We start from the raw sequence: 22,461 nt of genomic DNA, 5'->3' as shown, positions 1-22,461 counted from the left end.
AAATAGCACCTAATTTCTTTCAAATCTGGTTCCTCCTTTCACACTGTTGATTACCGTTCAGGCAGCATTTATTAGATTATTTACATAGGTGCAGGACTATTTCTAGGGGAAAGAATTTGAGGAACGCATCTGAAATCATAATACCCCTGAACAAAAATATTTCCTGTAAAAGAATTTGCCACATTTTTACTTTGGGTTTCCTCATTTTGATTTGATTACTCTGTGGTTGGAACAATTTAGAAGGCAGGAAAGAATTCTCTGTTAAAAAGACAGTTTATAAAAAAATCAAAGAAAATCAAAGACATTTTATTCTCACAAGCACTTTCATGGAGGAGAGTCTCATTAATTTCAATCGTATGTTAACCTGAGAACTACAGGACTTACAGTACACAGTCAAGAGTCTTAAAGGGAAAGAAGCGAAAGAAAACCATAAAGTTAAATTACGAATATAATGACAATTTCAAAACAGGCTTGAATGGAGAAAAGCCTTTTAAAATAATACAAGGAAAGAGAGACCAGCCAAAGAAAAACATAAAACATTCGCCTCTTCATATTTTCTACTTTCTGTTACTCTTTTTGAAGCTGACTTTGGGTTAGGGGAAAGAAGTAATAATCCCTCCACTCAAAGTCCTAAAGACCACAGACTCAGAACCTCTTGAACATGAAACTTTATGCCATTTTCCAGGCTAGAAACAAGTTTCAGTCAATTGTCAAGTAGGCTTCACCATTCAGTGGGAGCTCAAGTTTCTTTTTAACCAATGTATTATTCAAGAAGTGAAGTTTTCCAAGTATTGCCCCTTCAAATGATCAAACTCCCAGTCAAGAGAGATCAAATTCTTCAGAGAAATTCTACTCTTGTGTTAGCGCTAGCTTTCAGATTGAATTTTTCATATCAAACAAAAATTCAAATAAAGCCCCTTCCCAAACACATGGATTGGTTTCCATTGTCCCATAATGTCGTGATGTCCACAACACTGATGAGTTAATTCTGACGCTCTTCAAAGTACTGGCAAAATATGACTTTGAAAATAGCACAGCCCTATTTTAGCATCCAGGCTAAAAATAAGGGAGTCTTTTCATGGAGGTTATCCTCATTTTGAAGTTATGTTAAACATAGCCTCTACATCCCTTACTTCCATTTCATTTTATCTTTTATTTTGACAAGACGAGAGTCAGTATATTCAAATTGAGTGTAATTTTTATAACATTAAAAAAATATTGCTTCACAAAATAAGAATATGCAGAGATTCTGGAAGATAAAATTATTTCTGAACTTTATTCTTAAGGGGTAGGCTTATTTTATGTTTAGACACCAAGGTTCAGTTACATTTTTAGTTTGAAATGAACAAAAACTAGACAAAACAAAAAATTATGTGGTACAAACCGAAGCAGAAAAATACAGAGCCCTCCTTCCCTGATTTGACAGCTTAAGCAGTTCCCTAGTCCTCCTCTTAGTTTTATTCCAGGCACTCCAACCTCTTCCAGGTAAGTGACCTATTATAAAGAACCTTTAAATAGTACTTAACTGGTAAAAGATCTTAGCAAGAAATCTGCAAGTTTCTAAAGGACTAGAAAAACCATTTCCACTCCCATGTGGTCCCAAAATTAATGGCAACTCTGCTGTTAGTGACCAAGGAAATGATTGTGACAGATGTTTACTTATGATGCTTACACTATTATATGTTGATGTCACCCTCGATACCATTATCTGAAGTCTGGACTACCACATACCTTCTAAAAAAACCAAATTTGAAGGGTAGTTATCAACTTTGGAAGAACTCATTATCATTTTAGTTTTTAATCTATTTTAGTTCATGAAAGTCTTATAATTCACCACAGAAGAGATACTTCTAGAGGCAATTGAAGACAACTTATAGAAGTCGAGCCCCCCCTTTTTCTACCATAATCAATGCCATTTTCCTATAACTTATAATCGTTTTAATCAGCCCACATTGCTGTAAGAATTAATACATCAAATTAGTGAGCAGTTAGTTTCAAACAGCTCTTCTGTGACGTTCACAGGTTTAAATTGACTTTGAAATTACATTTTCTCCTGTTAAGCTTTATACTACTCATCTACTTCATTCCCAAATCGTAATTAATGAAATTTTAATGTTGTGAATTCCAACACGTGAGCATCATTCATTAGTGAGAAAAAAATGGAAAGAAACATTAATCAACCTTTCCTTTAAAACACAATCACAGCTGTTCAAGGTTGCTTTAGAGAGGAAGTCTATACCCACTGTGTATCAGAGGGGCCCAACTGTAAGACAGTAGTAAAAATTAAAACCTTATAAGTATTCTATTAAATGCTTAGTATTAATGCCAATGAGTTGAGATCCTCTATCTTTTGGGGTGTGGGCACAAGTGCCTTGATGGAGGTGATTATAAAAAGAAAATAAGAAATCCCCCATCTGTGATGATAAAACAAGATATTCACAATCAAGTACAAAAGTGCTATTTCTATCTTCTGAAGTAGAAAATTTTAACTACAGCTAGATTATTGTGCTTCAAGTCATAAGCCAACGAACAACCATACAGATAATGTGGGCTACTAATTTATTCAAATATCAGTGAAAGGTATGTTTTCAAATGGAATATTCTTAAATACTACTATTCCAACCAGACCTATTTTATTTTATTTTATTTTACACAGACTTATTTTACTCATTGCAAAGACTTTCTGTATTATTTTGTTTTTACCTGAATTTCGGTCACTTAGGAAATATTTAAAATTCTACAAGTAAACCACATGCATAGTCCCTGAGAAGGACAAGGGTCATTAAAACAAAGATCCACACAAAGACCTACAACATAGAGATCCTCCCACAGCAATCACAGCACTGTGGTTTATTGCTAATTAAATTAGCTATTTCTGTTTTTTATCCTATAATGTATTTTACTACTCCTTCGTGGTCAAAATAAGCCTATACACACGCTAGCTATCCCCTAATTCTGCCTAATTGGTTTCAGCTGTCATTTCTGAGCCCAAAATGCCTGGGCAGCCTCTGGCTGCTGGCTGGAACAGAAGGCATTTCCAACCACATTCCCCTCATGTAAAACCAGTAACCTGAAAGTTCTTTTCCATTAAAACAAAAAACTTACTATTTGGCTTCTGGCAATGACACTGTGGGTAGACAGATTGTATAGCACTACCCAGGCAGTAACTGTTGCAAGACATTCTCCTCTGATAAAAAGAATTCAGACATTCATGATACAATAGTTCTAGTGTGTATATTAGTTTAAAGATTGTAGGGCCTAACTAACAAATCAAAAATATATTTATAGGATTTACTATATGTACATACACCACATCTTCTTGATCCACTCATCTGTTCTGGGACACTTTAGCTGTTTTCAGAATTTAGCTATAGTAATAGCACTCAAACAGTGCCTTTATAAAAATGCTCATCCTATTGTGAAGCCACAATGAATTTAAAAAGAAAATTAAAGTCAATCAGTATAAAGAATGGAATGCTCCGGTCATCCAACCTCCTCAAGAATTTGAAAGGAAAAAAAAAAGACTCAAAAAGTGAGTCACATGAAATTTTTTAGTCAAAACATGAGATAAAAAAAAAGAAGGAACTGGAATGGTTCTCAAGAATATCCTAACTCTAGAGCTGCCCTGAGAGAAATACGAAGACTTTAAAAGCATAGGGTAAAAGAGAACAGAGAGAAGGTGTCACTTAGAAACATTAGAACATTGGAAACAATTAAAATTTAACATGAGGAGAGAAAGAGAAGTGATAAAGAGGGGGAATAATATAGAAGAATCAAAGGTCGCCTCATGCCTCATAGAATAACTTGCTTCCAACAAAGCAGAAGGAGCCTTTTGTATAATTTTGGTTCTAAGTAGGACAAATAACATTGACATAGGACTGATGCTATTCAGATGTGGGATTCAGAAAACTCTGAATTAGTGACCTTTGGGGACATGATATTTTGATTTTTAAATAGCAATTACAAAGCAAATATTAATCATAATTTGATCATTTTTTCAACTCATCTTTTTTTGGTATATCTACTGAAAAACAAAATATATTTTCAAATTCTTATAATGGATGAAGTATTGCAAAATACACAAAGAATAGTGAAAAATTATTCACTATTCAGGAGCTAACTGATGAATATGGGAGAAATTATAATGAAAATCAAATAAAGTCTATAATACTCTTCCTCTTTCTTAAACTGAAACATTTATAACCTTGTTCATATCATTTGACCCAGTACTAACAATTCGGGGAGATTTATTCCCAAAGAAATAGAAAAGGCTATTAAGAGCAATGTTACTGGATTTTATAATGCAGTACACTTGAGAATATTTAAACAAAATATCTGATTACTGATGGGGAAACAGTTATGGGCTAGAAATGCCAAAATAGGATAAAGTCACTTGAACTGGACAAAGTTTGAAAAATAAATTTATATCGCAAATGTAAGATTCATTTAACTCTTCTTGGATGGCAGAAAAAAGACATAATATATTGTAAGGTCAGGAATAGACACGGTGCAGGTTTTCTATGATCCAGCAGACGGGGTAAAGGAGGAGTCAGAGTCCTCAGTGGCTTTTTGTGGGCTTTTATTGGGGTTTACCAGGCATATGGCAGGCAGGGGTGCTGGGGGGCCGGGAGGCTGGCAGGCCTCCCAGCCCCCAGCAAGTCTTCACTCTATCTGGGCTCTCCAGTGTTCTCTGCTTCTCTCTCAGCTTCTGCTACTTCTCTCGACTTCTCTTTCAGCTTCTGCTGACGTCCCCGTGACGCCGCCCTTAAAAGCCCAGTCTCAGCCCAAGTGAATCCCATCTACCTATGCCACACCCTACTCCAGGTGCCCGCCATCAGGCATGCATTCAGGACCTCAAGGATCCATCATCTATCCTTATGGCGGGAGGGCAGAAAAGCCTGCCATTTTTCCTTACCCTACAATATACTGACTATACTTTCAGAGAAAGTCCTGGCAAGCATATAGGTATATGAAATACATTTGTTAAATATGATGAAAGACACTATTTATATTGCTATGGCAGATCAGAAACATAAGAACATTGAGGTAAAATCTAATTTGAATTTTTTTATTTTTATATTTTCATTTCATTTTTTTTTTATGATTTCAATACAGCACAGAAAGTGGTAAAAGGATTTTGGTTTCCCAATTCAATGACAGAAGAATCACACCAACATTATTCTTAGTGCAATTTTTTTACCTGAAGAATATGATACTATCAAGTGTATGACATCGTGTTTTCTATTTGTTTCAACAATATCTCCTAGATACTTTATTCTTTTGGGTGAGACTATATTTTGGTCTCTTGATTTCTTGTTTAGCTTGTTATTTACATATAGGAAGGTAACTAATTTTTGCATGTAACCTGCCACTTTGCTAAATTGATTTATTGTTTTAATTAGTTTTTAGTGGAATCTTCAGGCTTTTCTATGTATATTATCATGTCACCTGAAAATAATGATAGCTTTACTTTTTCCTCTCCCATTTTGGATTCCTTTCATATTCTGTTCTTGCCTAATTGCTCTAACCAGGTCTTCCAATACTATAATTGAATAGTAGTGGGGATAGTGTACATTCTTCTTACTTCCGATGTTAGTTGGAAAACTTTCAGTTTTTCACTGTTGAGAATGTTAGCTGTGGATTTGTCATATACAGACTTTATTATGTTGAGGTATTTTATTTTTGGAGAGATTTTATTATAAATGAATGTCAAAGCTTGTCAAATGCACTCTGATCATCTATTGATATGATCATATGATTTTTTTATCTTATCTTTTGTTGATGTGGTGAATCATGTTACTGACTTTTAGAAAGTAGAGCCACCTTTGTGTCTCTAGAATAAATACCACTTGATTATGGTGTATGATCCTTTTGAAGCATTGTTGAACTCAGTTTGTTAAGATTTTGTTGAGAATGTTTGCATCTATATTCATCGGAGAAATTGAACGATCAGAGATTTTATACTTCTGCTTCACGCAGTCACCAAATACAGTATTCTTGGGGAAAGGCATGAACTTATTCAAGATGCTTCTCTGAGAGAGAGAGACCTTTGGGTTGTTGACACCTGGGAGCATTCTTTTTTTTTTAAATAAATTTTATTTTTATATTCCCCATACAATTGCAATCCCCTTATTTTGAACCCAATCCCTCCCCTCCCGGCCCCCTGGGAGCATTCTTGTGGCCATATTTACCATAGCTGTGCATTAAGTCCTTCTTTAAAGGAGGGTATGGCTCACATTTCTCTGGGCCTGTCAACACTCTCTAACAGTGTTTTAATAAAAATCTGAAAAAAATGGCTCTACATTCATCAAACATACACATCTAAAGCAAATTTTCTATGAATAACCAATTTGCCAAATTTATATGAGTTCCCATTGTAACTGTACTATGAGATACACAAAATAAGAAAATAATCCCTGCCTCAAGGAGACTAGCTGCTTGTTCATCATAGTCAGTCATGAAGATCATGTTGCCCTTTGTACCATTTCAAGATACCTCTCAGCTTATGGTAATTTTACTCAGGTAAAATCTGGTACCAAAAAAAAAAAGAAAGGAAAATCCATAGCCCTTTCTTTTTTTTAGGGAGGCCCATTTTTGGCTTTTTTTTTTTTTAAAGATTTATTTATTTATTTATACAAGCACTGGGTACAGTCAGAAGCGCAGGAGGGTGAGAGAATTCACCAGAGCCAGAGCAGGGAGCAGAGCAGGCAGAAGGAACGAAGTACACTGCTGAGGGGAGCAGCGGGCAGCAGGAGAGGTCTGCGCGCCATGTGGGACCCTCCTCTGGTGGCCGGGGAGCAGCCGGGGATTGAACCGGCGCTGTGGAGGCTGCGGGCAGCTTCGCAACCCAGCGCTCAACCGCTGCGCCACGGGGGAGGCCCCCCATAGCCCTTTCTTTTCTCCTATTAATTATTCCTTTTTTTAAATTTTATTTTTATTTATTTTTTCTTATAATTTTTTTTTTAAGGATTTATTTATTTATTTATTTATACAAGCACTGGGTATAGTCAGAAGCGCGGGAGGGTGAGAGGATTCACCAGAGCCAAAGTGGGGAGCAGAACAGGCAGACCGACAAAGTACACTGCTGAGGGGAGCAGTGGGTGGCAGGAGAGGTCTGCACGCCATGTGGGACCCTCACCTTGCACCGGGGATCGAACAGGCGCTGCAGAGGCTGCAGGCAGCTTCATAACCCAGCGTGCAACCTCTGCGCCACCGTAGAGGCCCTCTCCTATTAATTATTCTTTTAGACCTCTTCCCCCCAGGATTGCTGACTTTCTGTCTTATGACAATTAAATATAGATCCTCAATGTATTTCCTACAATTCTAGCCAGAATGTGCAACATTTTATCTTTTCGTGCTACTTCTAACATCCTTTTCCAAGAAAAAAGGGAAGGGTAACAGGAGAAAAGAGAATCAATTCAAGCTTCCAAATGTTCCTGGTAATGGCAAAATGAAAGCTAATAAATGAAAAATGAAGTTTTAAAACAAAAATCACATGTAGAGAAAGAAAGGAAAAATTCAGAGAATGGAAAATTCCTACTTAGCAAATGGTTGCCATGACAAATTACTTTTTAAGCTCCTGAGTTATGAAATAGAAATGAAGCATGAGCATCTGTTGGGGATTTATAGCTGAACTTGTACCTACCACTAAGAAGGAGTAAATTACTTGAAGTTGGATGTTAACTTCAACACAAGATTCAAATTCTAAAAAAGAGGTCTCTTATCATAGACAGCAATCAAAATCATAGTGAACCTACATTATGAGCAATCTGAATATCCTTAATAGTTAAAGTTTTAAATCAGAACATTTCACCACTCTTTATGTCCATATAGACACACATACACATATTATAAAAATATTCATATTGGTTTCAAAATACTGTCAAATGTATTTGTTTTTATACAGTGTGTCAATATCTCACATCATCATAAAAAACAATCAAAGTGACTAACCAACAAATTAACATAAATATTTTCTATCAAGAAGATATCCTAGCAAAGGCACATTCACACTTCAGTCACTGCTCATGCTCCTAAAATTTTACCAATAGCATGATGACTAAACAATTAATTCAAATATCTTTACTTCCACTAGTCTTGTCACATTTGATAAACTTCTGACAATTAATAAATAACAAAGATTTAAATGTTCCATAGCCATTAATGTGAAACAAATTATCTAATTACACAGTGGTTTTCAAAAAGAAAAGCTCAAGCATTTGCTCACATCCATTCTTAAACTTATTAAGAATGGATAACATTCCAAGGTAAAGAGAGCAAACTGAACATATGCATCTACTTTGTACTCTCCCCACTCACCAAATTCTAGAAGTTCCAAAACAAATGTTAGCAACGTTAGCATAGCAAAACATAAACAAACAAATGGAATATTAAATTGATAGTGGGGAAAGCCTAGAAGCAGCCCTATCTGCACAACAGAAAAACCAAAAGTCTCAGGAACAGGAGGCACCAGGAATTACAAATGAACAGAAGGTCCACATATGGAGGCCTAAAATATGAAAGATTATTTGACAGTCTTTTCTGTAGTTACTTACATCCCTTTTCCAGTCTGCTTACACAAATAATTGCCCCTCCAAAACCCGAGATGGCAATAAAACAGAATAGCTGAACTGGGATACCCAACCAGTTAGAACAGAGATACCACCCAAAAAACAGGATGATGAAGTCATGTCCACCTTCTAGAAAGTTGGCAGCCTAGGTCTCTATCCTCTAGACAAGAGCTCAGAAAAATCTTCACTGGTGATAGGATTATTCAATAAAATTGATAAGTCAGTTCTTAGAGTGAAATTTATGCTGAGACAGCTACCTTACACTTGGAGTTCTCAATCAGGTTGTTACTGCACAACTTGTAAGTATGATCAGACAGTCAAGAATCAACAGTTATCAGATCAAAGTACCTAATATTAAAGACCAAGACAAAAACAATGAAAAGAAAAGTAAACAACTTTGTGGAAACAGAGAAAATATTACTGGAAAATCTTCAATGTGACTATTAATATTTGCTGTGAGGTAAGAAAATAAGAAAATGATATTATAAAATGGAATATTCTGAGACTAAAAAGGCATCATAGAAATAAATAATATTAAAATTTAGAAACTCAGTAAAACATATTGCTGCGAAAATGTCCCTCAACACTGAGCTAAAGAAAAAAACTTAAAATAGGAAAGAACAAGAAAATTAGAAGAACAATTCAAAGGGTTTAACATCTAAATAATAAAAGATTCAAAAAGAGAAAACAAAGAGGGGAAATCATAACAAAAGTGAAGGCAATTTATTGGATAAGAAGGACATTTGCACATTAAAAGATGCTCAATATTATTAGTCATGGGGAAAATACAAAACAAAATGACAATAAAAAAACCACTGAATACCCACTGTAATAAAAATGACAGACAATAGTGTAAGAAATGGTGTGGTAAACTGGAGCTTCCACACCCCAGATTGTTAGTCAGACAACTAAATGGTGCAGCTACTTTGGAAAATAGTTTGACAGTCCTCAAAATGTAGAGTTATCAGATGACTCAGCAATTACAAAAGAATGGGAAAACAGGTACTGGAACAAATGTTTATACACAAATGTTCCAAGCATAACTATTCAAAATACCAAAAGGTGAAAACAATCCAAAGGTACATCAATTGAAGAATGGATAAATAAAATGTGGTATATCCATACCATGAAATATTATTCAGATATAAAAAGAATGAAGACAGATACAAAGTACCATATGGGTAAATTGCAAAAATATGCAAAGTGAAAGGTCACAAATTAATATGACTCTAATTATATGAAATATCCAATCTAATCCATACAGACACTAAGTAGATTAACAATTGTTAGGGGTTGGAGGGTAGAAAGTTTGGAGTGACTGGTGATAGGTATGATGCTTCTATTTAGTGTGATAAAGTTTTGTAAAATTAGATGGTAGTAATGGTTTCACAACTCTGTGAATATACTAAAAACCACTGAGATACACACTTTAAATTAAAAAAAAAAAGAAGACATGAGTTTTCAGATTGAAAGGGTAGACCCAATGAAAGTAAGTCCACATCTTGATCTATTTTTTACTTCATCAGAAACTTCAGAACATTAGAAATAAAGAGAAGTGTTTTAATAGGAACAGGAAACCAGGCAACAATGAAAAAATCCCATTGCAGTGATTTCCAACCAAGAACTTAATTTCTAGTCAAAACGTCAGTAAAGCATGAGTGCATGGGAAAGATATTTTCAGAAATGCAATGTGTAAAAAAAAAATCTTCCACATCATTTCTCATAAAACTGTTAGAAATTGTGTTTACCGCCACATCTCCAAACAAAACATAAGGTGGAGGGGAAAAAACCTCCAGCTGAGGAAAGAGATGCAGCCATCAATAGAAATCAATAAAGGGAGATGCACCAGGTAGGGAGGGCCTGGGGGATATGAAATTCATGAGAGTAGAAAGCCAAGAAATTATTAACTTCATGTAAACTAAAATTTGAACTGAGGAGGAAATAATCAAAATAATCTATATGCTTCGACTACAAAGAAAATTTATGTTGACATAAGAATACAAATTTGAATTTCTGATCTAATCATAACTATCATGCACCTATATCAAGAAAATCGCAGGAGGCTGAGAGGATGACAGAAAATAGGTTCATTCTTCTGCAAGTGAAAAATGGGGGGAAAACACTTCAATTCCCATTTTTCATTGTAGGATTCACTGGATGACACCAAAAAGTGAATAGTCATAAAATGTCAATAAAAGAAAGTTTTGATAAAGGAAAATCCAAATAATCAGCTGAAAGAATTGAAATTGGAGGGAAAACTGTTGTTTTTCATAATGAATCATAAAACTAATTGACTCTTTATATGTATGTAATGTACATCTTGCATTAAAAAGCAATATCAACAAAAATGAATAAGACTGAATTGTGTTAAATAGCCTTTTACCAATGCACAAAATGTATTTAAACTAAAACTTTATGATGCTCACTAAATAGTGTTGAAATGTAAGAAATAATAATAATAAAAACAACTGTGATAATTAAATAATTAAAGAAGATGTCATTATAGGTCATTATAATGATACATATTAATCAAATTACTGATTCTGAAAACTGGTGAGAATTTAGAGAATCATTTTGTAGAATAATATAAAAACGTATACTTTCTTAAAGACAAATTTATTTATTTTATTTTTTTAAATAATAAATTTTATTTTTATATTCCCCATAGAATTGCAATCCCCCCATTCTGACCCCAATCCCTCCCCTCCCGCCCTCCACCCCCCCAAAAAGTGTCTCTGGTTCATAGTTTTTTGTTGATTTTGATTTTCACTTTCTTATAGTTATTCATTTTCCTGGTCCCTTATTTGAGTTTTCTAGATTCCTGCTATGAGTGAGACCATCCGGTATTTGTCTTTTTCTTTCTGGCTTATTTCGCTGAGCATGATCCCTTCCAGCGCCATCCATGTTGCTGCAAATTGCATGTGTTTATCTTTTTTGAATGCTGAGTAATATTCCATGGTGTATATGTACCACATCTTCTTGATCCAGTCATCTATTTTTGGGCATTTGGGTTGTTTCCATAGCTTAGCTATTGTAAACAGTGCTGCTATAAACATAGGCGTGCAGGTGCTCTTTGGAATTGATGTTTCTGTGTCCTTTGGGTAAATACCTAGGAGTGGAATTGCTGGATCATATGGAAGCTCTATGTTTAGTAGGTCCAGAAATCTCCACACAGCTCTCCATAGTGGTTGGACCAGTTTGCACTCCCACCAACAGTGCAAAAGAGTTCCTTTTTCTCCACACCCTCGCCAACATTTGTTGTTGCTAGTTTTTTTAATATGTGCCATTCTCACTGGTGTAAGATGGTATCTCATGGTAGTTTTGATTTGCATTTCCCTGATTACAAGTGATGTTGAACATTTTTTCATATGCCTGTTGGCCATTCGCATTTCCTTTTCAGAGAAGTTTCTTTTTAGCTCTTCTGCCCATTTTTTGACTGGGTTATTTTCTTTGTTGTTGTTGAGTCTCATCAGCTCTTTGCAGATTTTTGTGATCAGTCCTTTATCATTAGTGTTGGGTGCAAAAATGTTCTCCCAGTTGGTGGGGTTTCTCTTTGTTTTTGTTATTGTCTCTTTTGCTGTGCAGAAGCTCTTTAATTTGATGTAGTCGCAGCTGTTTATCTTCGCCTTCACTATCACTGCTTTGGGTGATGTGTCTGTAAAGATGTCTTTGATGTGAATATCATGTAGTGTTTCGCCTATATTTCCTTCTATGTATTTTATGGTTTCAGGTCTTATGTCTAGTTCTTTAATCCATTTTGAGTTGATTTTTGTGTATGGTGTGAGGTAGTGGTCAAGCTTCATTCTTTTGCATGTAGCGACCCAGTTTTCCCAGCACCATTTATTGAACAAACTTTCTTTGCTCCAATGCATAGTCTTTGCTCCTTTGAAAGACAAATTTATTAATGATTTTTTTTTCTGTTGTTTAATGGCCTATTCAAAAATAATTTTAAGGTAGTTGGAATTATTGATTAACTTCATCCTGTTCTTGGATACATTAGTCCTTGGGTACTTCAGTCAGATGACAACCTTAGTATCTTAGCTGGAGTTTTTCTCTACTTTCTCCAAGCCGGTCATTACTGTCAGTCTTGTTAAATTTAATATTTCCCTCTCGTACCTCCTCCATTAGCTCCTGAAATATGCAGTTTCAAGATTCTTGAAGACAGGTATGATGCAAACAAAAACAATAACAAAGCCTGAAATGAAGCATTTAACAGGTTCATGAAAAAACACAGTTGAAAATGACTCAAAGATAAAAGACACCATGATTCCCTATTAGATGAGGAAAAAAACATCAGGGAAAAGGACAAAAGAGAACTTAATTGACATTGTCCTACCAATTAGAGAAAATGAAAGTTCATGACAAAGCATTGATTAAAAGCTGGCTTTTTTCTTTTTCATTTTTTATTCTCCTTATGGCTTGGAATTCTCCTATTTTATCCCTTTCTCACATTCAGTCATCCAGAATGATTACATCTGCTCACATTTTGTACTTGGTTCTGAAAGACAACACACCTCTTCAGCACAGAGGAACATAGCATTAAACTGTGTGACTAGTTCTCCATAAATGAGCATAAAAAAAAAATCCTTAGGACTTCTTTCATAAAGCAAAGTCCATAAGTCAAATCCAATTTACCCACTGTTTTCAAAATATAAGTATGTTCTAGTTCCATGAAACATGAATATCTGTGACAACTTATAAATTTCATGGCCTACGGATATTATGAAGTCTAAGAACACAGCACTCCACAAGATTTCAACCTCCTTAAAAGCGAGGATTATTTACTTGTATCTGCAGAACTCAAGGATGGCCCCTAATAGAGAGAGGACAGTCCATATATATTAGTGGGGGAAAAAAGTGAATGAACAAATGAATGACAACAACAAGCTGTGTTTTGGCTTTGAAAAATTATACCAATGGGATGAGTTTACATAGTAGTTGGAAAACTTGGAAAGTACCCTGCTATGTAAACGTGATGATATCCGGATTCACATTCAACATGGGAGATGATATGATATGGCCACTGGAAAGGGCATGCATACATCATTTGACATCTTAGTTGGAAATTCCTTATCTGCAAAATGTAAAGACATTATACCTACTTCATGATTTCAGTTGGGAGTATATGAAATAACAGCTAAATTGCGTATTTCAATGTAATGTATAGAATACAGACGAAGAATCCTCCCTATAATATTTCAGATGTGGATCCATTTACCCTCCACTTGTATACTTTAAGTGATAATGTGCTTATTATACTTCAAGGCACTGAGTTTTATAGTTAATACAAAACATTCTTCCCAGAATTAAGCAAAAAAAAGTTTTCCCAAAACTCTTAAACTTGACTTTATTATCCTACCTGGAATGTGTATGTTACCTTTTCTCTAATCTCCACTACCTCTTTAATTCTCCAGAGTCAGTATTCCTGGCAACTTTCCTGGTTCCACATTGTACATTATTCACAGAACTCTTGTCATGTTACTGCCCTTCCTCTGTGCACACTCCTCTTTGCTTCATATCTTGTCCAAACACTGCACTTGTAGATGAGGCACAAATGTAAAATATAGTTGAGCTATCACTTCTCTTCCTCTCTGCTTACATTAGCTTTGGTTGAAAGTCATACCTTAGTGTGGACTCCAGTTGAGCCAAAGAATTTACTAGTCTCTTCCACATGAACTGTTTTTAAATTAACTTTCTTCCCTCCTGTCTTCTGAATTAGGCTGCACTGAATTTTATTTTTTAAACAAATAGCCTGTTTTACTTATCCCCCACAGCAATTCACCTTATAGGTTCAACTCATCATTTTATCCCAAGTGTTAATTGTGGCTTCCAGCTATGACATACCCACAAAATAGGTCAAGTACATCATCATGTCTTTATAAGATTCATTAATAAAAATATCTAATAGGACCAGGTCATAGACAGTGCCCTCTAGCACACCCCCATAGACTTTTTTTCCACTCTCACTATGATGTCAATTCATTAATCAATAGACATTGGGAGAAACTGTTCAACAAGCATTAAACTGAAATGCAATGATCTTCTAACAAGTGGACTTCAATCTGATCTGTTTGTAAGGATCTCAAAAATGCTCATCACAAGCTCTGCTGAAATCAAGAAAACGTTGCTTCATAATAAAAAGGAATAAAGATTATTAGATTTTAATATCGAAAATCTATTTCTGAATTTCACTAATGTTCTATATTAAGGTTATATGTCTATAGAGTCAAGTTGTTTCAGTACCACCTTTTCAAAACCAGCATCCCTTTGCCCACCTGCATTCTTGATGATTTCTCAAAGATCATAAACAATGACTCTGTGACTACACCATCTGAAATTCTTTTTATACTCCAGATGTTACTTATCTGACATTGGATAGTGAACTCATTGCATTATATGTTAATGAAGTTCTTGGAGAGGTAATATGGTAGGGATGGAGATTAGGAAGAAAAGGGAAATGGAGAAATGTATTGTGTATTTGAATATATTTCCTATGCTGGGAAAACCTCCTGCTTTATGAATTTTGTTGGGAGGTAGAACTCATTGGCCATTGTAGAGGACAAAAGGCCAGCCACTCATTTTCTCAGGATACTGTGCAGTCAAAACATGGGCATGTGACCTAGTCACTCAACCAAACAGCTAATTCTAACGGTATTAGAAACTAATGACCGAAGAAAAAAGAGAAAATACAGACATCATTCTGACATCATCAGCATGGGTAATAACCTGCAATCACCCAGAGCAGTCAGGCCAGAGAAGTAACTGACAAGCTCACCCTAGTGGCAGTGTGGTGCTCTGTGGACAGTTCCAGGGCATGATTTTGGCTCAAGTTCTGGCTATTCAACCACACACTATTCCTGCCCATTGTTAAAGCCCTCCTAATCAGGCATGGCAGAAAAACAATATTGTCTCAAAAAACTTTTCTAATTAATTCATTCAAAGAGAATTTATGATGCTTACAATAGAGAACTCTGGCACATTTATTCAGAGCAGACAGACATTTTATTTCCTTTGAAACAACTAACCTGCTTGACACAACGAAGTGAGGCCTGCTCTATTTGCAATCAACTCAGATATGTCCTATATCTTTGCTTCACAGGGTATTTGTTTTGATAGAAAAATAAACACAAGATGGAAACTACAGACAGAATACAGAAAACATATATGAAGAACAAAATTCAAATATGAGTAAAGTAGTTGTCTTTTCTTGGCTAGTTGCCTTAAGCAGAGTCTCTTGCTCTTCCTGCTATATATATCACTCATTCATTCATTAAAAAAAACTATTTCCTGAGCACCCTACTAAGTGTCAGACACTTCTAGATACTAAAGAGGCAGTTCCTGCACCTGTGAAATGCACATTTTATCTAGCTCGGATTTTTAGATGAAATAATTTTATGTGACATCATGAGTACTCTCCCTTCTTACTGATGTTTCCTTTTTAGTATTTTTTACTGTTTGTTCCCCATCATTTCATTCTCACTTTTCAACAGTGGCTTGAGTGAAGTTTTCAGGAACTTGACAATGGCAAGGGAAACAAAAGCAAAAATATACAAATTGGACTATATCAAAGTAAAAACTGTCTGCACAGTGGAAGAAACTACCATTAAAATGAAAAGATATCCTACCGAATGGGAGAGAATGAATGTACATCATACATCTGACAACGGACTGATATACAAGATATACAAAGAACTCATTCAAGAAATGAAATAAGCCAGTCAAAAATGGGCAGAAGAGCTAACGAGACTCTTATCCAAATCAGCTAGCATGGCTAGCAGGCCCATGAGAAAATACTCATTATCACTAAATCATCAGAGAAATGCAAATCAAAACTGAAGTCAGATACCACCTCATACCCATACGAATGGCCCATAACAAAAAGACCAGAAACAAGAAAAAGGAATCCTCACACACTTAAGAATGTAGACTGTCCCAGTTCCTATATAAAACAACATGGAAATATCTGAAAATACTAAAAATAGATCTGCCATATGATCCAGCAACTTCACTCCTAGGCTTCTATCCAAAGAAATCAAAAACACTAATTTGAAGGGATATAAGGATCCTATGTTCATTGCAGCACTGTTTACAATAGTCATGTTTTAGAAACAACCTAAGTGCACAGTGACAGCTGAGTGGATTAATAAGATGTGGTATACATAAACACAGAATTTTGCTACTTGGGATAAAAGGGATGGAAGTGGAAGGGATTATGTCAAGAGAAATAAGTCAGAAGGAGAAAGACAAATCCCAGATGATTTCACTCATCCATGGAAATACAAGGAAACAAAACAAAGGAACAGACAAAAGTAACCAAAACATATCCTAGAAATATGACTGTAGAACTGAGGCTACCAAAGGAGGAGGGGACAAAGGTAGGGAGGGAATCCAGTGCACTAAAGTGGAGGATTATTGGCTTTTTGGTGATGGATGTGCTGTGGTAACATACATCTGAGGTGGTGTGAACCTATACCCCTAAATCATACAGAGTGCTGCAAATCAACCTTACCTAAATAAAAAATAGTACAATTGGAAAAAATATATAAAGTATGCACATGCATATATATATATATATATATATACATACATATATATATATATATATTTTTTTTTTTTTTTGGTGGGACCCTTGCCGGCAGCCAGGGAGTGAACCGGCACTGCAGAGGCTGCGGGCACCCTCGCAGCCCAGCACTCAACCGCTGCACCACCAGGGAAGGCCCCACATGCATATATTTTATCTCACAGGGAAGCTGAAAAATGTTCAATCACTGCAGTAATGTTTAATCTGGAAACCAGAATATTGATGGAGAGCTAAACAGATGTGTTATAAGATGATGCAAATTAAAGCATTTTCCATTGATTTAGAAATCAAAATGCATGAAGCAGAAAAAAAAACAGATAATTAGGTAAATTGTGTGGCAGTGTGAAAAGACAAACCATAAATTTCAGCTTCAGTCCCATATCCCAACACCTCACCTTCCCCAGACTAGCACATAAAACTATGCAGATGGTACACTGGCAGGGTGCAGGATACAATGGAGTGGCAGGGCCTCTCAGCACAGAAGACTTAGGCCAAAGTTTTTATCTTTACCCACTTAACTTAATAGAGTAATTTTAGCAAATCTGCTTTAAATTCTGCAAGCACTATTATCCTTCATCAATAAAAAACTGTATAATAATAATTTACCTAAAAGGGCTTAAAGATAGAATCTAACAAAATAACATATGACAGTGCTTTAAAGTCCCCTGACAATAACTTGTGTAATTTTAGGTGATACATAAATCACTCTATATGATTTTTGGTGACAGCTTTTTTTTTTTTTTTTTAATGTGGCATATAAGGCTTTTGAAATGTTCACATTAGTTTGGAATATTTCATTAGTTTACAGCATAGCAAAAGAAATCAAATGATTGCTCCAATAAATATCATGATTAGTTATAAGTTCGCTGCATTTCTTCTTTTACATAATTATTAACTGTGCAATAAAAAGTGATGCTACATATTACTTTACTCTCATATACTCTAAAATAGAACTGAATAGCTATGTACTTACCTAGTAGTAATATATATTTACATAATCATGTTTACTACTGATATTTTTTCCACTTAGGAAATCTATTTTAAATTTATCTGTATGGTGTTAAAAGGGATAATGTGACACTTGTTTGGCAAAAAATAAAAATTAAATTGCTTAATTTTAGGTTTAAGTAGGAAAAAATGTTAGCACTTTCACAACTAAATATATTCTGGAGTCAATGAGTCTATAAACTATTATCTATGTTTCTCTTTTAAGTTTTAATATTAAAAGGAAAAAAGATAGCTCTAAGAATAATTTTGACCATTATGAAGCCAGATCCTATTTCTTTTATATATTTATTTATTTATTAATGAAGTTCCATTGTTTTATGCCTTGTTAATTTTTTGACGGTGTAAGATTTCTCCCTAAGATATGGTCACCATAGCTCTCCCACCAGCACAGTGCTCACAGTCCTACACCATAGTCCACATACCTACTCAGACAAATTGAGCCACTCTTTGGTGAAAGCTGCTCTCTCCATTTGACAATGGAAGAAAGACATTATCCAGAAAGGCACATAGCACGGGGGTCACACGTTATGTGGCTGAGGCGCCAGCAACCTGGGCCGCACTTTTCCCAGTGTGTACTCAGACTTGCAGCTGTGGATCATTCTATCACTATATCCACATGCTTTGAAAATGTATGAGAATCTATATTTCAGACCACTTTGGATCATTAAGAAATAGTCTCAGCTAGCAATAGCCTATTATCCACAAAATCATATTAAATAATGACCTCCAGAGTCATTTCCTTGAGTAATGTTTCTTATCACTAACTTTTCATCACTTATCTCATTATTTTAGCCCTTGGAAGGTTTTTATGTAACCCAAAATGTCATTTGTGGGAACAATATAAAACAGGTAGGCTTAGAGATCTCATTTAAGCAAAATACAGAGATATATTTATACTGTGTGCACATTATCATAAATAAAAATCTTTTGCTTTGTGTCACTAAATTACATAGGCACCTCAAAAACCCCATGAACACTTAATTATTTCTAAAATCCAGAGGAAATCTCCAATAGTGCCTAATAAGTCTTATAATAGTTGCCTTCCCTTTATACTGGGTTTTAATGGGCCTGAGATATGTTTGTATAGGTATGGGTATATTGATTTTTCTTACACTGTTTAATTACTCAGTTCCCTCTCTCCAAAAGAAGATACTATAAATTACATGGAACTATAAAGTCAACATTTTAGAAAATAACTTTCATGTTAACAATTTTGAAATGTAGCAATCTCATCAAGTTTAAGTAATATATTAATTGTTTGATACTGATTTTAGAACTTGCTAAATTAAAGGTTCTGTGTGTGCACACATGCGTGTGTGTTTGTGTGTGTATGTGTAAAAGAGAAAGTTTAAGTATATCTCAGTAAACTACATGGGACAAAGTTTGCTTCATGGAAACATAAGACATTTCATAATTGAAATAAAATTTCAAATAGCTAGATTTTGATCAGTCTACAAATACATAGTCTACTTATGTAAACTATAAAGGAGTCTACTGGCATTTAGGATTTAACTGCACTTTAGAAATTTAAGTGCAAAACGGGAGGGTTATGAAAAGAGAGAACCAACTTTCTTTTCCCTCTTCTGACTAAAGGCTCAACCTAAGTAAACTTATAATAAAAATAAACAGGCTATATAATAATGCAATGAAGATTCAAAGTAAGATAGGTCTGAGTCTCTTCTGTAAACTACAAGAAATTAATCTCTTTAATCCTTAGGTTCCTCCTTTGTGCTAAGATTCACAAAGATTTGGTTTTGAGAAAATTAAAAATGATCATGTCTGCAAAGTCCCCAGCACAGTGCCTTGCATAAAACTCAATAAATTTTAGTTGCTAGTCTTTAGGATTAAGGTCAAAGTGTCTCAAACAGGTTTTCACCTCCCTTTTCTCTTCCCTCTCCCATCACCTCATGCTTTCCACTTTCCTCATCTACTTCCCTCACCTAGATCAGCTCTAATTCCCCAGGGAATTTCGTGCTTTGAAATTACCATCCCCTTTCTGCTGCTATGAGACATGCAAGAGCAGAATTGATATCTGCTAGATACTGTGAAGAAAGCAGTCTATTAAATTGACCCATAAAATGCAGGAACATTAATTTTTCCTTGAGATACCAGCATGTTTACAGAGAAAAAGCAGTGAGAAGGGGGCCTCCCCTGGTGGCGCAGGCGGTTGAGCACAGCACTGTGAAGCTGTCCGCAGCCTCTGCAGCGCTGGTTCGATCCCAGCTAGTCGGTGAAGGTCCTACATGGTGCGCAGACCTCTCCTGCCTTGCCCACTGCTCCCCTCAGCAGTGTATTTTGTCAGTCTGCCTGTTCTGTTCCCTGCTCTGTCTCTGGTGAATCCTCTCATCCTCCCACGCATCTGGCCTGTACCCCAATTCTTGTATAAAATAAATCTTAAAAAAAAAGGCAGTGAAAAGGGAGTTTAAGAAAATAAAAGCTTAAGGAAACACTCAGGAGAGTTATTTTTGTACTGGGTAACGGCTACATGGACAGACCAATGCTGACAGGAGTCTGCACCTTCTCTACGCTACCTGGGGAAACTTGTAGGAATCTTACACAGCCTGAGGCTCCCCAATCTCTACCCTCCTCTGATTGCAGACATGCACTTAAACATCTGACTTAAAATAAAAGCCAACAAACTTCAGTTGTAGCAACAAAAAGTCTTCATGCAGGAGAACAAAAAGGCTAGGAGATGAAAAGAATAGAACAAGATAAAGAGAGGTGGAAGGTGAAAATAAAAGGTGAAAATAAAAACAATGGGAAAGTAAGGAACTGAAGTTGGAGTGGAGACCTGAAGAGGCAAGATGGGGCATTTACAAGCCAATAAGGACACCAACTTGCCTCATCCTCTACAAGAGAACAGGGTCATGGGTCTTAACTCTCCCAGAGAAGTCGGGAAAGACATGTCACCTCTGCAAATGTCCACACATGATACTGCAAACCACACATGATAATGTGGTTAATTTTCGAGAACCTGGGATGTCTCTGCAAGAATTGGGGGCAGGGAAAATTTCACTCACTCAAAGAAAAACGACTGTTTAAAAGTCTGATTTATCAATCAACAGATATTGAGGCCAGTGAATCTTCTCTTTTCTGTGGCAACTTCCACAGAACATAAAATTATTAGTGATATCTGATCCAATGTGGAGAGCTTTAACTTCACAAATACATTTAATTTTTCTTTAAGATCTGAAGGACGTAATTTCAGTTTTTTTTAAGGAACTGTCTCAACGTTACTGATTATAGGAGTCAAACAATTTTTCTTCATTTTAATTTAGTTATTCAGTAGCAAAGGGTGGGGGGCATGCAAGTACATTTTTTAAACAGCTTTTGTTTTCTTCTTTTTACATTTGAAAAGGACAGGTTTATTGGGAAAAAGAGAAAAAGAGAAGCACCTGCATAGTCACAGGCACCCAGGAGGGCTGCTTGAAATATCTTTTGTATAAAGATATTACAAAAGTTAGTCAAGTTTACGAAGGAAAATCTAGAAATGAAATATTGCAACTAGACATAGTGGAACAAATGAAACAAAAATTCCAATTCTAAGTCAGCTGAATGCATTGACTCCAAAATCGATTAAACAAAAGAAATTATATTTGCATTGATGCGTGAATCTGTATCCATTCTTGGTAGCATGTAATATATGCAATTGCTCAGCTCTAGCTGTCCTTGTAGCCACATTACCATATTATTCAAATGTATCTATCATTTATATGTAAATAGACAAGATGAATGGCTTCTTCACAAGACAACAAATTTCAAATGACAAACAGACACAGGCAGACATTAGCAAGACAAAAATGTTGCAAATATTCATTCTATTATATATATTTTAAGGAAAAGTGGAAACTGTTTCAAATTTTAAAAAAAAAGTAGAGTGGTAATTACAAAATGAGATCTTAATACATTCACAATACCAACAGCTATTCTTCTCAATAGAAGTCTCCACCAATGTCATTTGGATCTTATAAATTACATGTTCTCAGATCCATCTGTGAAAATTGGGGTGTTAATTATCATGGTTACATTTCATGATTCTTCAGTTAAATGCCGAAGTGATGCTACACAAATACCATATGTTTTTCTAAGGGAAACGGAGAAAGATTAATTATGAGTTCAAGTCCAAGTCTTCTAGCAGTAATACTCTCAACACAATAAGATCATTACATTGGATGCTATGCAAATTGGAAGTTTTAATTAATAGCTGAAATACCAACTGAGGGGGAAAACCATGAAGTCTAAATTGTAAGTATCAGCCTTTTCTCCACAGAAAACATCTTAATAAGGATCTGCTTGATAAAT

At 35.4% G+C, this 22,461-nt stretch overlaps 1 protein-coding gene across 4 annotated transcripts in view; it reads right to left on the bottom strand.

Annotated features, from left to right (window-relative positions):
- Window positions 1–22,461, bottom strand: part of CDK14 (cyclin dependent kinase 14) — a gene marked incomplete at both ends in the record, with an annotated part of 470,170 nt that overhangs the window by 194,519 nt on the left and 253,190 nt on the right. The gene's annotated exons all lie outside the window — the stretch shown is intronic.

The sequence above is a fragment of the Talpa europaea genome, assembly GCF_964194135.1.
Source record: "Talpa europaea genome assembly, chromosome: 3".
In the NCBI taxonomy this organism is placed as follows: Eukaryota; Metazoa; Chordata; class Mammalia; order Eulipotyphla; family Talpidae; genus Talpa; species Talpa europaea.
The sequence above is the reverse complement of the archived record's forward strand: the minus strand, read 5'-3'. Positions and strand labels throughout refer to the sequence as shown.